The sequence below is a fragment of the Lipophrys pholis genome (genome assembly GCF_963383615.2).
Source record: "Lipophrys pholis genome assembly, chromosome: 14".
Classification (NCBI taxonomy): domain Eukaryota; kingdom Metazoa; phylum Chordata; class Actinopteri; order Blenniiformes; family Blenniidae; genus Lipophrys; species Lipophrys pholis.
The window spans coordinates 6,800,056-6,813,578 of record NC_137633.1 but is presented as its reverse complement, the minus strand read 5'-3'; the positions used below and the strand labels follow the sequence as shown (position 1 = coordinate 6,813,578).

The window sequence follows — 13,523 nt, the reverse complement described above, 5'->3', positions numbered from 1 at the left end:
ATGTAAAATTAACACATGCTGGGTAATTAAACTCAACTATGCATTTAGAAACAACAGTGATTCTGAGTGCGCCATCAAACCAGTCCATTACACTGCAAAAGCAAAAAAAAAAAGAAAGAAGAATCCAGGAGATTGCCATGTCGTCCTTTGTGTTCCCATCACCCAGCGTACCTTGACATGTGCGGTAATGATTCCAGGGCTATTTCTGGGTTTGTACAGCATATGTAGTATTGTAACGTTGTCATGTGCAAACCAAATGAAGTCTGACCAACGCCACCTTCCATTGCTGTCAAGGAGGGTGACAGGGGTTAATAGGAAACCAAACTGCACTGCCAGGGAACTTCTTGTCCGGGGTATCTGGAGAGATAATAACACTGCCTGTCACAACTAATCACTGTCACCAAATCTGTAAATAAGGTTTTTTTTCGCACCGCAATCATTTCTTATTACTCAATCCAGAGCTTATGGCGTACATGAGTCAGACACAGTCGTTTGCCATTGCAATTTGTCGACATAAGACCATGGATTGTCATTATAACGACATGCAGCGAAGTTTGTATATCATTTTCCCCTTTTTTTTTTTATTGTTTGGTTTTGACAAAGCAAAGGAATCATAGCAGAGGCTTAAAGCAGGTTGGCTATCCATTTTCTCATACTCATTAAACAATTCTCGAAATCCCTAAGTTGATACACTTATTTCAAGTTAATCACCTTTATTCATTTGTTCAGTCAATGTTAATAATTATAGGTATTAGTTTGGAAAAAAGAATGTAAAGAATTTCAAAGGTATTAAAACTTCCTAACTTCAATAGTGCAGGATAAAGCAGCTCAGGTAACCTTGCCATTAGTATGCCACGTGTAAATTGACAAGAAGACAGATGTTGTTTCCTATAAAGGTTTAACAACAGGAGAAACGTTACGTTCCACAAGCTTTATGTGAGGTAATAATGACTCTGCATAATGCACAAGACAATCAAAAGTAAACTTTATTGACCATATGTGTCTCGGGGTTATAGGCAGGTCTGGATTTTGGCCTTGGAAGACAATCTGTTCATGAAGTTTTGTGTTGTTTTGTTCGACAGGGATTTGCTGCAGACAAGAGATTGGGGAAAAACACCCCACATTCATCACATCCTTCTTTAACGGCACGTTCTTATCTGCAGCCTTCTCAGGCCCAAATCAGCAACACTTGGTGTTAACATTTGAAGCTGGGGAACGATAACTCTCCTTTGGCTTTATTAAGTTTATTACAGCTAATTTTACTGCTCTTTTTAGACTTTTTTCCTGCTATGATACATTGCTTTTTTTCCCTTCTCCCCACTGATATGAACCTGCTGAATTCTGCCTGAATCGGACTGAGCTGCAAACAGACTTGGTGAGTGTCAGGAGGGGAACACGGTTGAGCGTCAAACAGTTGAAGAGCGGGATATTTTCATCGGATTTCAGGGGAAAGAACAAAAAATAAAAAAATCATCTTTCCATGTCCATTGTCTATACTTGCCTCTTCCACACCAGGGACCAAGCATGTCTGAGCCAACGCGCACGCAGAAGAAAAAAGAAATTCTGCAGAAATGCCTCTACGAACATGATCTTTATGGGAAGAGTCATCAAAAGAAAACCTCGCTATGAAATTCCACATCAAAGATTTGCAAATGTAAACTTTAGAGAAAGTTAAAACTAAACTCTGTGTTTCCAGTTCAGAAAATACAGACTTCAATTTATGTAACACATCCTGGCAAAAAACTAAAACAAAAAACCCCCCGAATTAATAGCATTTGAGCTAAATGAAAGGAAAATTAGAATTGAAATCTCTTTGTTTTTATTGTTTTTCTTCACATAGAGTACATGAAGTGAAACCTACTGTATAACAGCTCGATTAGATAAGGCCAACATAACAACAACAACAGTAATAATAATAATAATCGTAATAATCATAATAGTCATAATAAAAGATTATTTATTTTCTTCTTGCCTGCTTAATTTTCTAAATTATATTTCATTTAATAGATTTTCTTTTAAAATTTTTATAGATTGGTGATTCCCCTCAGAACCAATATTCGATGAGTTAAAATGCACAACAATAATAGCTTTTTGTTGATGTTGCTCAACGTCTTCCCTGAACCCTGGCATCTGTTTAATCATTGTAACATGCACAGTAATTACTAGCATGTAAAATAAGTAGTTCTGTATGAACCTCCATGAGGACTTGAGATAAATAAACTGTAACGGCTTCATTATTTGTCCTTTTTGTTTCCTGGTTTATTGCATTGGCAGTCCAGGACAGTATATATGTGTTTAACCTACAGTGCCGTCACCGGCAGGACGCTGCAATAAATCCACTGATTGGTGTCAGTCAGCACTGCCCTCAGCCTGCCCTGCTTCCCTGTTATGACAGCACTGTTGGTAAAGTATTGCACCATTTTCTTTACTGTCGTCTGGAAGGAGGCTCTTGTAAATTGTTTACACCCCCTTTCTGCAACGTGTTTTTACATTATTAGCCAGTGTTGCCACAACTGTTGTGAAGTGGTCTCATTTGTCACCCTCCTGACCTTCTCCATCAAGGTTTAGAATTTGTCTTTTGCTGCTCTCTCTCTGGCGGTCCTTTTCTTTCTTTGGTGTGAGAGATTTCGTCTCACCCCGCTTCTCTATTTTAACTTAGGAAAACACGCCCCTGCTCATTTGTCAGTGTTCCCCTTATCTGCCACCACATTGTGTTTTTCTGGACCTCTCCACAACTCAGGTTACTGGAGTGGGTGGGGGAGGTGGGTCCAGAGGTCCAGAGGCTCTCCCACCTAAACATGCATCGCTCGGCTGGCGGATGGAAGAAGGCAAAGAGTGCTCTGCAAAGGGCCCGGTGACATGAATCAAACAGACGCTCTTTAACCAAAAGAGAAAAACAACGTTTGCAGGTGATTACCCTCTTGACCGTGGAAGTGATTCTCGCTTCTACAGCCGTGGGCAGTGTAACGCCAACATCATGTCAGCGGACCTCTGTGTGGGATGGGATTGTTGATTTTTACATCAGTTTTACATCATGTCCACATTTCTGCGCAACCATCAAAGGAATTCTTCAAGACGTATCCAACATTAGCCTTTTACAAAGGCAGCAGTGTATGCAAAGGAGAGATATCGGTGTGTCTGCAGATGCAATATACCCTAGAATAAAAAGTGATGTCCTGAAATGCGTCTATGAGGTATGATTACTACCTCCATTTTATGTTTGCTGGTAAAAAGTGTCATGCTTGCTCAGCGAGGAAAATAGATGGGTAAATTGTGTTGCTCCATCAACAATGGTGCTCTTGGCAGCAAGTCAAACGGCTCTACTCGGTGGTGTTTTCTAAAAAGACCCGAGTGAAGATAAATGATGGAAATATCATTAGAAATTCAAGACTTTGAGTCATCCTGGCGACACAGGTTAAAAGAATAATGGAGATGATGCGTCGTCAAGTCTGTGGACTGGAAATAGTTCAGCAGTCCTCAACCAACAGTTCTTAAATGTTACTCTAACAGTATTGGCTCCTGGTTTTTTTTCTGTCCTATCAGGTACGTTCAGGTACGTCCATTCTTTGTGCCGAGTATCAAGCAGACTAATACGCTAGAAGAAGGTGGTGAACTTCTATAAGCTTTCCAAATGATATTTGGCCATTCTATGTTAAATACAGCAGTTTGCACTGGATTTTCCTCTGCAAATATATGAAGGGCCTATAAACTAGTGTGATTACATTATAATCTTAGGTATCGAGGCTTTAAATAAAATGAATCCTCAAAAATAGCTTAAATGGATTCTATGTTCTGTCACTAGGATCAAAAGTGACAGAATTCCATGTGCGACTTATGAGACAGTTAAACTGACAAAACTAATTTTCACGGTTGTTTTTCTATTTAACCACACGTCAATGCAGGACAGATGCAAGCAGAACACTTGAAAGAAGTGGCTTAAATCAGGAAAAAAAAGTATACAAAGAAAGTGCCTTGAATGAAGCTATTCATAAAAAATGACGGCTGACTCATCCCTAAAGAGCAGTGGACAGGGTGTAGCGCATGAGGTGAACCATAGGCTGTATGGTCAGAAACCTCTCTGCCACGAGGCCACCATGCCAGGCTTTCCTCTTATCTATTTTTGATGCAATGCACTCTATATTCTATTGATTTCACACAAAATAAACCCAACTCCCTCCAACCAACCTCTGAAGGTGGCCTGTTTTTACAGCTTGGTTGATACATCCACTGCCAATGTGCCGTGTAACCGATCTTATTAATTCATGCAAATATGCGGACAAACGCATGTGACTAATTGAAATATAAATGTCATTAAAAGAGTGGGTGGATTGTCTTTTCTCAGGAAGATGTGACATAATACAGCGAGAGCCTGTGCTGGATTGGCTCCAAATCCCGCTACATGTCAGCGGTGGAATTTTCCAAAGGTCTCGTCTGCTCTTTTTAATGGCTGTGCAAGACACGCCCCATCTTGCTGTCATGTCTTTGGACTTTGTCATGTATTTTGTAAATTCATGGCCAAGTAGAAGCTTTTATATTATTAAGCAAGTACTGACACACGTGCAGGCCAGCTTCTAATCCTGTGCTGGCACTTCCCTTGGCTTTTTAATAAAGTGAGACTTTGAATTCAGCTTGAGTCTCTATATCTATCAATCTCTAGGTTTGTTGTATGAAACCTGAATGGAAACTCCTGCTGCCTGACTGGTAATTAACCACTGGTGGGCAAAGTCTAGAGGAGCCGTACTGCTACCAAATCCTTCCAGGACTGAAATCCTGCAGGACTAACATCTTTAGCACATGAGGCAGAGTGGTGCTCTATGAAACGAAGGCCAAGGAGGGCAATGAAAACAAGGGAAGGCAAAAGGAAGAGCGAGAGAGAGAGAGAGAGAGAGAGAGAGAGAGAGAGAGAAATCTGAGGGGAAAAGCTCACATGGCTGCTTGCGCCCAGTCAATGCAAGAGCCCCATCCAGCAGTCGGAGTATTATCTGCATAATCCAGCTATCGTTTACACCCACACACTCATGGCTGGCCGGTAGACACATTATGGATTTACATGGAGGATTAGGCGATGATAGTTTGTGGGAGATGACGATACCATGGACATCATGACAAATGCAGTGACCGTGGTTCCGTTTGACTATTTTGCTGATGACATTTGAGTGCAAAATATAATTTTGTTAACATTCTATAAAGATGATAAGGAACACTACGCAACCGCCGATGGCATGAAGTAACCGAGGCCTAGGGCTAAAAATGAAGCTAATTGAAGCTTTCAAATAAAAGGCTAATAGAAGAACCGAAAGCATTTCCAACTATGTCCTTTCAACCGTCTGAAATGCCATTAAGAAATGGAAGTGGAGAAGAAAAACCCTGTGCAAACCCTGACAAGATCTTTGAGGTCAAAAGAACGTTTAGATAATAATCAGCATCTTCTGGGCAGGAGAGAACCCCCCCCTCCCCCACCTTGATGTGAGTGGAACGGAGCTGAGGTTTAGCTGACACATCAGTACTGATGTGGTACATCGTTCCAGCACAACTTCTTGACAAGCCAGAGTCATTTTGGAAACAAGTGGTGTGGACAAATGAAGTTAAGATTGAGCCCTTTGGCTGCAATCACCAAGGGCATGTTTTAGACAAGAAAGGTGCAGCGTTTGATGAAAACACTGCCTCGCCAGCAGCGAGGCGAACGGATGAAAAAAAACGTTCTGCTTTGAGGTCCAGTGGCAACGTCGCATGCAAGAAAAGGGTTCAGTGAATAGCATCGAACTGTATGGTATACGTTAACGAGTGTTCAAAGGAAAAGTTTGGTTTTCAGAACAGGACAAAATCCTTTAAATTCTTTTTATGAAGCACCTCAAAAGCTCAACCAGGAGCTTTTACAATAGCGCTCACAATCTCTTGACGAGAATTACTGAATCACTGCGCTGGCAAAAGAGCAGAACGTATTCATCAGAATTTGAAGCAATCTGCAAGGAAGAGTAGCTAAAAACTTTTCCAAATTAGGCCACGGGGGAGACGGCTTCAGCTACTTCATATAGAGTTTGTGAGCAAAGGTCCCGTTGATGTGAACTTGGGGGTGTGGGCCGTCTAAAGGTACACAAGATAAATCGGAGCCATCTCGAGGTGATTAATGAAGTGGAAATGAGCTCTGCATTGGTGAATTACTGCTCTTTGCTTGAGTTTTCTCTGATTTAGAAAGTTTTGAGGAATAACTTGTTTTTTTTTATTAATTATTACTATGGAGATAGTTGAAGTTTGGTATATTAGAGAGGACACAGTCTGCTGATTCCTCTTTTCCAGGTTACATACATGGTAACAAGCCAAAAAGATTGGTTTGTATATTATATTCCACATCACTAGACCTGGCGTGCTAGACTTGATATATATTATTGTTTGAATGTAAAATAACTGATTTATGTTTGCGTAGTGCGTTTGGAGTGAAATACAAAAATGGAACGCTTTGAAACCGAGTATACATACGATCATACAGAATTTACCCCCAACAGTCCGGGACTTGTATCATCATGGTCAAAAATATTTTTTTTCTTTACATTGCGCATCAAAACAAGTTGTACTTAGAAAAAGCAATTTGTTTGTTTAGATAGAAAAATGATCCCCCCCCCCCCCCCCCCCTTTTTCTTTATCAGCTTATCAGCGTGTTAACACACTGATACATGATGATCGTTATGATAAGGTTGTGGTCATGACATGACCACGGGACAGATTATTCTATAATGGCATTCAGACCAATAACTCATCCACTATCATTTCATCTCAGTTACAATAGCTACTGACATTAAGAGAAGAGAAATATTGCTTCAGTAGCTGACGCTCAAGCGGAAAAAAACCAAAAAAAAAAACAGGTCAGGGTTATTGACCATAGACAATTGGTTATGTTTGATGAGTTAAGGTTAAAAAAAAAATAAAAATAATTTTATCATCTAGGGAAGATGGAATACATGTTTTACATCCGAGGCACCAAGTGTATCAAGGCGAAAAAAAAGCAGTTACATTTGTGAAATAGAATTCTACAAACTTGTGAGTCAATGCTGAATCCCTCTTTCAGCCTCTAATCCACCATGTTATATTCCATCACATAGATTTAAAGTTTTCTTGGTTTACGATGGCTGCTGCATAAATTAACGTGGCTCGATTCAGCTTCCACAATCTCCCAAGGTGGCTTTTTCTCCTCGGAATCATGGCCAGTGTTGTCCATATGCAAAAGAGTTTGGAAGGTGCAGGATTATTATAATGAAATGCCAACGAGCAGTGCATTTTATTTATAAAGTAAGAAGTTATAAAATGCAGTGAAATTAAAAAGTCATGAAGTATCGGTTTCCAAATAATTGAAAAACCTGATGAGGCATGTGTAAGTTGCCCAATCAATTATGTAATGTGTTTGGAGAATTAAAAAGTTCAAATGCAATTTCGGAACACAGAGTTTTTGGACATCTGGGAAATTGAATTAGTGCTGCTCAGATTATTCCTTGTGCATGTAATTTAATGGGGGGAAAAAGTGTCAACCGCTTACACTGCAGCTATCTACAGGCTTTTTGGGTAACACGTCCTTTTGCATATGACTTCTAAACAGGCCAAAAGCCTGAAAATTAAATAGATTTCTACTGATCACGGACCAAAGAAGTGATTTCTTTTTTTTTTTTTATATATAATACACTAACTGCTGCTTCTGTGACGACGTCAAAGAAAGAGCGTCCGCAAAGTGCTATGGGCCAGGAAAATGCCACAAGAAAGGCCTTTTTTTTTTTTTTTTAAATGTCTTTTTTCCCCCAGGCAACACAGCTGCTGACTGTTTCCATTCAGAGCTTGAGGAAACAGAAGCTCCAGAGGAAAAGAATGGAGCAGGTAAACACTGCTCATTTAACAACTGAGACACAAAACATACCAGATACCAGACTGATGCCTACACTTCCTAGAATAGTCCCCCTCAACATCATACCCCTCTATCGGGCAAGTGACCATATTGTGTATGCTGAAGAGAAAACCAGTAGTACAAGAGGTTGATGCCCGCTTGGATAAACGTGCAAAGCAAACAAGGACGCTGATGGAACTGCTGCCACCAAAATTGTGTGAAGATCGTACAGTGGAGAGTAAGGATTGAAAACAAAAGGAAGTGTGTTTCAACATACTGTTTGCACAGTACACATAAGAAGTCAACCAATCACTGGTTCAGTTAATATACCTGCACCCAATGCGTCAAGGAGGTTGTGTTTAGAGTACGATAGTATTCTGCGTTACTCACATTATAATATGGGACTTTGAAAATCGAATTGAGAGAACATATTTTCCAACGTACGTATGGAAACAGCATATGGAGCATTTGTCAACTCCGGGTCAACGATGAAAAGGGTGTGGGGTAAGATCGGTGCTTTCCTCAATGTATCGTCTTGATTTATGACTTTTGAGATTTTCATTTCATCAAAACTGAGTATAAATTTAACTTTGAGAATAAATTATTATGCGAAGCATACCACAAAGCTGAATAAATCAATAAAATGTCAACATAAATGACAGCGACAAGGTACTACTACTCAGCTCGCCCAAACGCTGCGAGGAAGATTTTACTCCGATTTTTGTGTTTGTATTTATATTTGTCAGATATGTCACTTACTACTTGTGTGGCAGATACCAACTGATGCTCTGCGAGGCTGGCGGTGAGCCTCACAGATTATAATGGAACATAAGACCTCATTCATTCCAAAATGGGGAAAATTATTGAGCAAATTCGTGAGCTTGTTGCTTCTTGCAGATTTCAAAAGAAATGACAGGAACACACATTGAAAACTGCCCATACTTCTGCTTTTGAAGGATCCTGCTTTTGTGTGTGTGTGTGTGTGTGTGTGTGTGTGTGTGTGTGTGTGTGTGTGTGTGTGTGTGTGTGTGTGTGTGTGTGTGTGTGTGTGTGTGTGTGCGTGACAACGTTTGGCTTGACTGAAATGTTTTGGCAAATCAAAGATGAGAGAGGTGGTGCACGACTTTCTCACCTGAGGAGGGTGGGACACTCCAGGAACAAAAACAACAAACCCACCTTTTCATGGATGGATAAAGCATATATGAGAAAATATCAAAACACAGATGTATGTTTATCCCCCCCCCCCCCCCCCCCCCCCCCACACACACACACACACACACACACACACACACACACACACACACACACACACACACACACTTGGCTCCAGTTGTTTCAGTGGGCAGCGTTCTCACTTGCCCTTCTTTCAATAATTTATGTGATCCAGCGGGGAGTTTGCACATGCCTGCGAGGCTGTAAACATGACACAGATACACAGGCGTGAGTATATGTGTTAGAATATGCATGCAGGTGAAATGGGTGGGGGGGCGGAGTGGAGTGGAGGTGTTATTGAGAGGAGAAGGACAGCAGGCAGGCTTATGTGGAGTGGCATGCGGTTCTGCATACCAGGAGTGATTAAAACACCGCCTGGGGTCAGCAGCACATTGGGATGGCGGGGGGGGGGGGGGTTGAGTGCAGACAGCCAATCAGCATCTGCTGCCAATGTGCCACCCATGCCCGCCCCAGCAGTTTAAAGGAGACACGCCTACGGTAACAAGCCCCCCCCCCCCCCCCCCCCGCCCCCCCCGGGGTGATATGACAGCGTGAGGCTGATATTTTTAGTCGCTCTACAGACACACATGCGTAGGCGAGCACATTTATACTCAAGACACATACCTCATCAAACAGCAGTGTGAGACTTCATGAACTTTGTGAGGCAGTAATTATATGAGGAGGAATGCATGCCTGCTGTGGAGATGTACACTCATTTTCTCTTAGAGAAAGAGCATGAGGACACCATGCCACTATAACTTATTAAAATTCCGGATTTTGAGGATCAGAAAGAATTCTACACTATAAAAACTGTAAAAACTGTCAAATTCTTCAACGGGGATCATATTGCGCAAAACTCACTTTCTAATGGTTTTTCAACAGTACTATGTGTCCCCATACCTGGAAATGAAGGCCCAGAATGAAAGAAAGTCTGTCGTCTCTCTCTTTGGTATGTTTAAATTTTTAAAAAGTGTGTTGCTCCAATGAGCGAATCAAAAATCAAACCCTGTATTGTGTCATCGGGAGGTTTAGCCAATCCCAATCAAGGTAGGCCCTCCCTTTGACCCTCCCACAATCAGGCAGCTCTGCTCTGGTACATGGCACCACAAGAGGAAGTACTTCCTCCTCTTCCTAAGATGGGCATTTGTGGGCGGAGTCAGTTTAGTTCACACAGACACAGCAGATTCTGAATGCAGCTCCTATGATCCAATTTTCAAATGGCTGAAAATCAAGGAAAAGCTGGATTTGGGGCAGTAAACTTTGAATACAATGCTTTTGGTACAATGAGAGGATTTGGGTTAGGTTTATTTGATCAATGGTTAATGGATTTCACTTATATAGCACTTATCAACTGCTTGAGCGAACCCAACGCAAATTACATCGTTAATCACATTCACCTATTCACATTGCCGCATAAATGCAAAACTTTTCTGCGTGTGTCACAATCCTGCCCTTTCAGAAATTGACAATTCCAATTCTGTCAATGTAAAACCTTCATTTCAAATGGGAGGAATAGAGTTGAGAGTATTCTTACAATCAACTTAGTTTCTACAAGCTTTCTTAAAATCGTAATACTTGTTTTAAATTTAATCCTATTATCAAAGGGCTCCAAAAAGGTGTCACTCAATGTATAATATTTAATACAATGTTATTCTCGCTACAGTATCAAAAATGAACAATTGCTTTTATATCAACCAAATATATAGATTTTTTTCTTAACACTCATTAATTCATGCTGAAAATGAGTTTTATGAAATATACTTCTTTTCTGGTGTTGACTTCTATAAAAAGATGATCAAAGGGTTGTTGAAAGCAGAGCCATGTGAGTTTGTTTACGTGTGCACACATGTGGGTAAGAAGGGTATCTAATTGCGGCATTATGCAGAGTGCCGTGCCAGCACTGTGGTTTTGGTGCAAATATGCAAATCATTGTCATGCCGCTAACATGGGAAACGACAACAATTCACTTTGAGAGAGAGAGAGAGAGAGAGAGAGAGAGAGAGAGAGAGACAAAAGTAGAAAAAAGGGGAAATGGCATCGTGTTGGCACAGTGGAGCTACTCGGCTGAATATGTTCATACACAGAATCACTCTCCAAGTGGATGTGCACCTTGAGAATGTCACATTGGGCTGACTCACGTCCAGAGAGTCTTTTCTTTCCCCGGCTGTGCACCGAGTGACCCTGAGAGCACAATGGCAGTTTTGTCTGAAATGTTGTTTCACATAAAGCTAAATATGATTAATAATCCATTAGTAGAAGATGTGCCGCTGGAGACCAACGGCGGATGAGCTGCACCGCCACAATAAGGTTACGCAGATAATACTGGGAGAAGAGAAGGAGTGCAAGCGTGATGCATTTGCCCCGACAGATCTGATCTCGGTATTCATAAAACACCATAAACTGTAGGTTTTGTTTGCCAGAAATATTTTCCCTTGCATGCAAACAAATAATCTGTACTGAGCTGTCAGCACAACTCGTTGCATGAATGATTGTAGGTGGGAACATTTCATGACCTTGTGGAGAGAAATCAAAGCAGTTAATATAACAGCAAATGCACAGAACTTGCTGTCATTTAAGTAACAGCGACTAGTATGTAGGTGTTTCCTTTAAGACAAGAATAGACCGTTAGCCTCTCATTCTCACATTGTTTACAACTTCCAAAGAGCATGACCTTACGTTGGGAGTGAGCCAGTTAAAGCCAATACAAAGAAACAGAGACCAGACCCTGTTTTCATAGCTTGATATGTATAAAATAGTTACCTATATACACTATATCAGAATTTAATTAGTTATAATGTCAAGGGTGACTCATGTATGGGCTTCGTTATTGAAACAGAGAAATTATGTCTGAGCACTTTCTATACTACTTGAGTAATCCATCTGTTGTACATTTGGCGGTAGTGTTGAGTCTCTTTTGAAAATGTGGTTGTTTCTCAGAGTTTTGACCCTTTTTTTTAAGTTGGGAGTAGCAGCGGTGGAGTATGGAGTAAATCTGTGAATACTGGCTAATCACATACGCTGCTGTAGTAGCCCAAACCTTCAAGTCAATGTTGTGTTACACTCAATACTCCACCCGGTGGTTCAAACTGGTATTGTAACGCTGTACGTGTAAGGACAAGGAATAAAGGTATTAACCGTAGTTTGTAAAACATCAGCACATCACAAAACTGTTTTGAGATGAAATCCTGAGTGTTGCATTGTTGCATTTGACCCATTATTCCAGGTCATGGTGATTTATATAAAACTGGATTATTGAAATTGGGGACCTTCAACGTAGAGCTCAGGTTTTTGCATTTGTTCAGTGCTCATTAACAGACTTAAGTATAGAAAATAGGATAGTACATAATTGCATAAACCTGTGAATGGAAAAGAAAATGATTGTATTACATGCCTATATGCCCTGGCTACAAGGGAAACTGTGTGATAACTGCGTGCGTTCTGTTAGACTCTTTCTCAGGGCTTTTTCTCCCCTTTGTTTTGATTCTGAAGTTACACATAAATTGTTTTGAATTTCTATTTTGTGTCAGAAATTGCGCCAACATCGCGTTCGCCCAAATCGAGCAACAAAAACCACCTTACCTCTCATGATTCTCTCTCAGAATAAGAAAGCAATTGGGACAAAAGCTGCTAAATGCAAATTGCGACAAAACCTGAATGCACAAGAAAAGACCAGCTGGCAATTTTCTTTTGCAGAGCAACTTCCATCAGCCCACCTTTCATATATTGATTGTTTTTTTTTCTTAACTTGGCCCAACCAGCCCGTCCACCACCAATTCGAGCAACACAGTTGTAATACTGCTACTGTGTAAAACTCCCCGTCAGTGTCCTGCAATATCCACAACAGAAAAACAGTTTGACGAATACTTCACGTTCAATCGCACCACTATGCCAAAACCTCACTTCCTCCCTGCGTCTCTGTAAATATGGCACCCTCCATGATGACACTGAATATGGTTCTCACTGGAAACGCAGAGAAATAAAGCAGATTGCCACCATGATAAAAGTAGTCTATTGTACCAATTGGCATAAAGGCAAAGCTAAATTGTGTTTTTCAGCACTTCTGTGCCCTAATGGACCATTTACCTGAGCCTCATTATAGTCCCATACAGAAGGACGGCCATTAAAGGCAGACAATAGATCTGGGTAGACTTAAGATCAGTTTATTTTGCACTGTCAAGTGCATGTGGAGACGCATGTCTGTGCACCTGTTACCTGTTTGAGGTTTTCCAAAGCAAAATGTTGCATTTCTCAATATTTCAGTATTGGAAGCCGACAACTGAGCTTCATTGGAAGGGAAGAGGAGGAATATGGCAGTCGCCAGTCTCTTTTTTAACCAGGCTGCTCTCTGATCCATGGAGTGCTACAGCTGCAGTATTTTTTTCTCTCTCGCTCTATCTTTTTTTTTTTTTTTTTTTTTTTTTGGAGGGGTGGGGAGTGCTGGAGT

General features: G+C 40.8%; 1 protein-coding gene across 1 annotated transcript in view; it reads right to left on the bottom strand.

The window, feature by feature from the left end:
- alk (ALK receptor tyrosine kinase) overlaps positions 1-13,523 on the bottom strand; it is a gene marked incomplete at both ends in the record, with an annotated part of 444,001 nt that overhangs the window by 321,074 nt on the left and 109,404 nt on the right. The window lies entirely within an intron of this gene.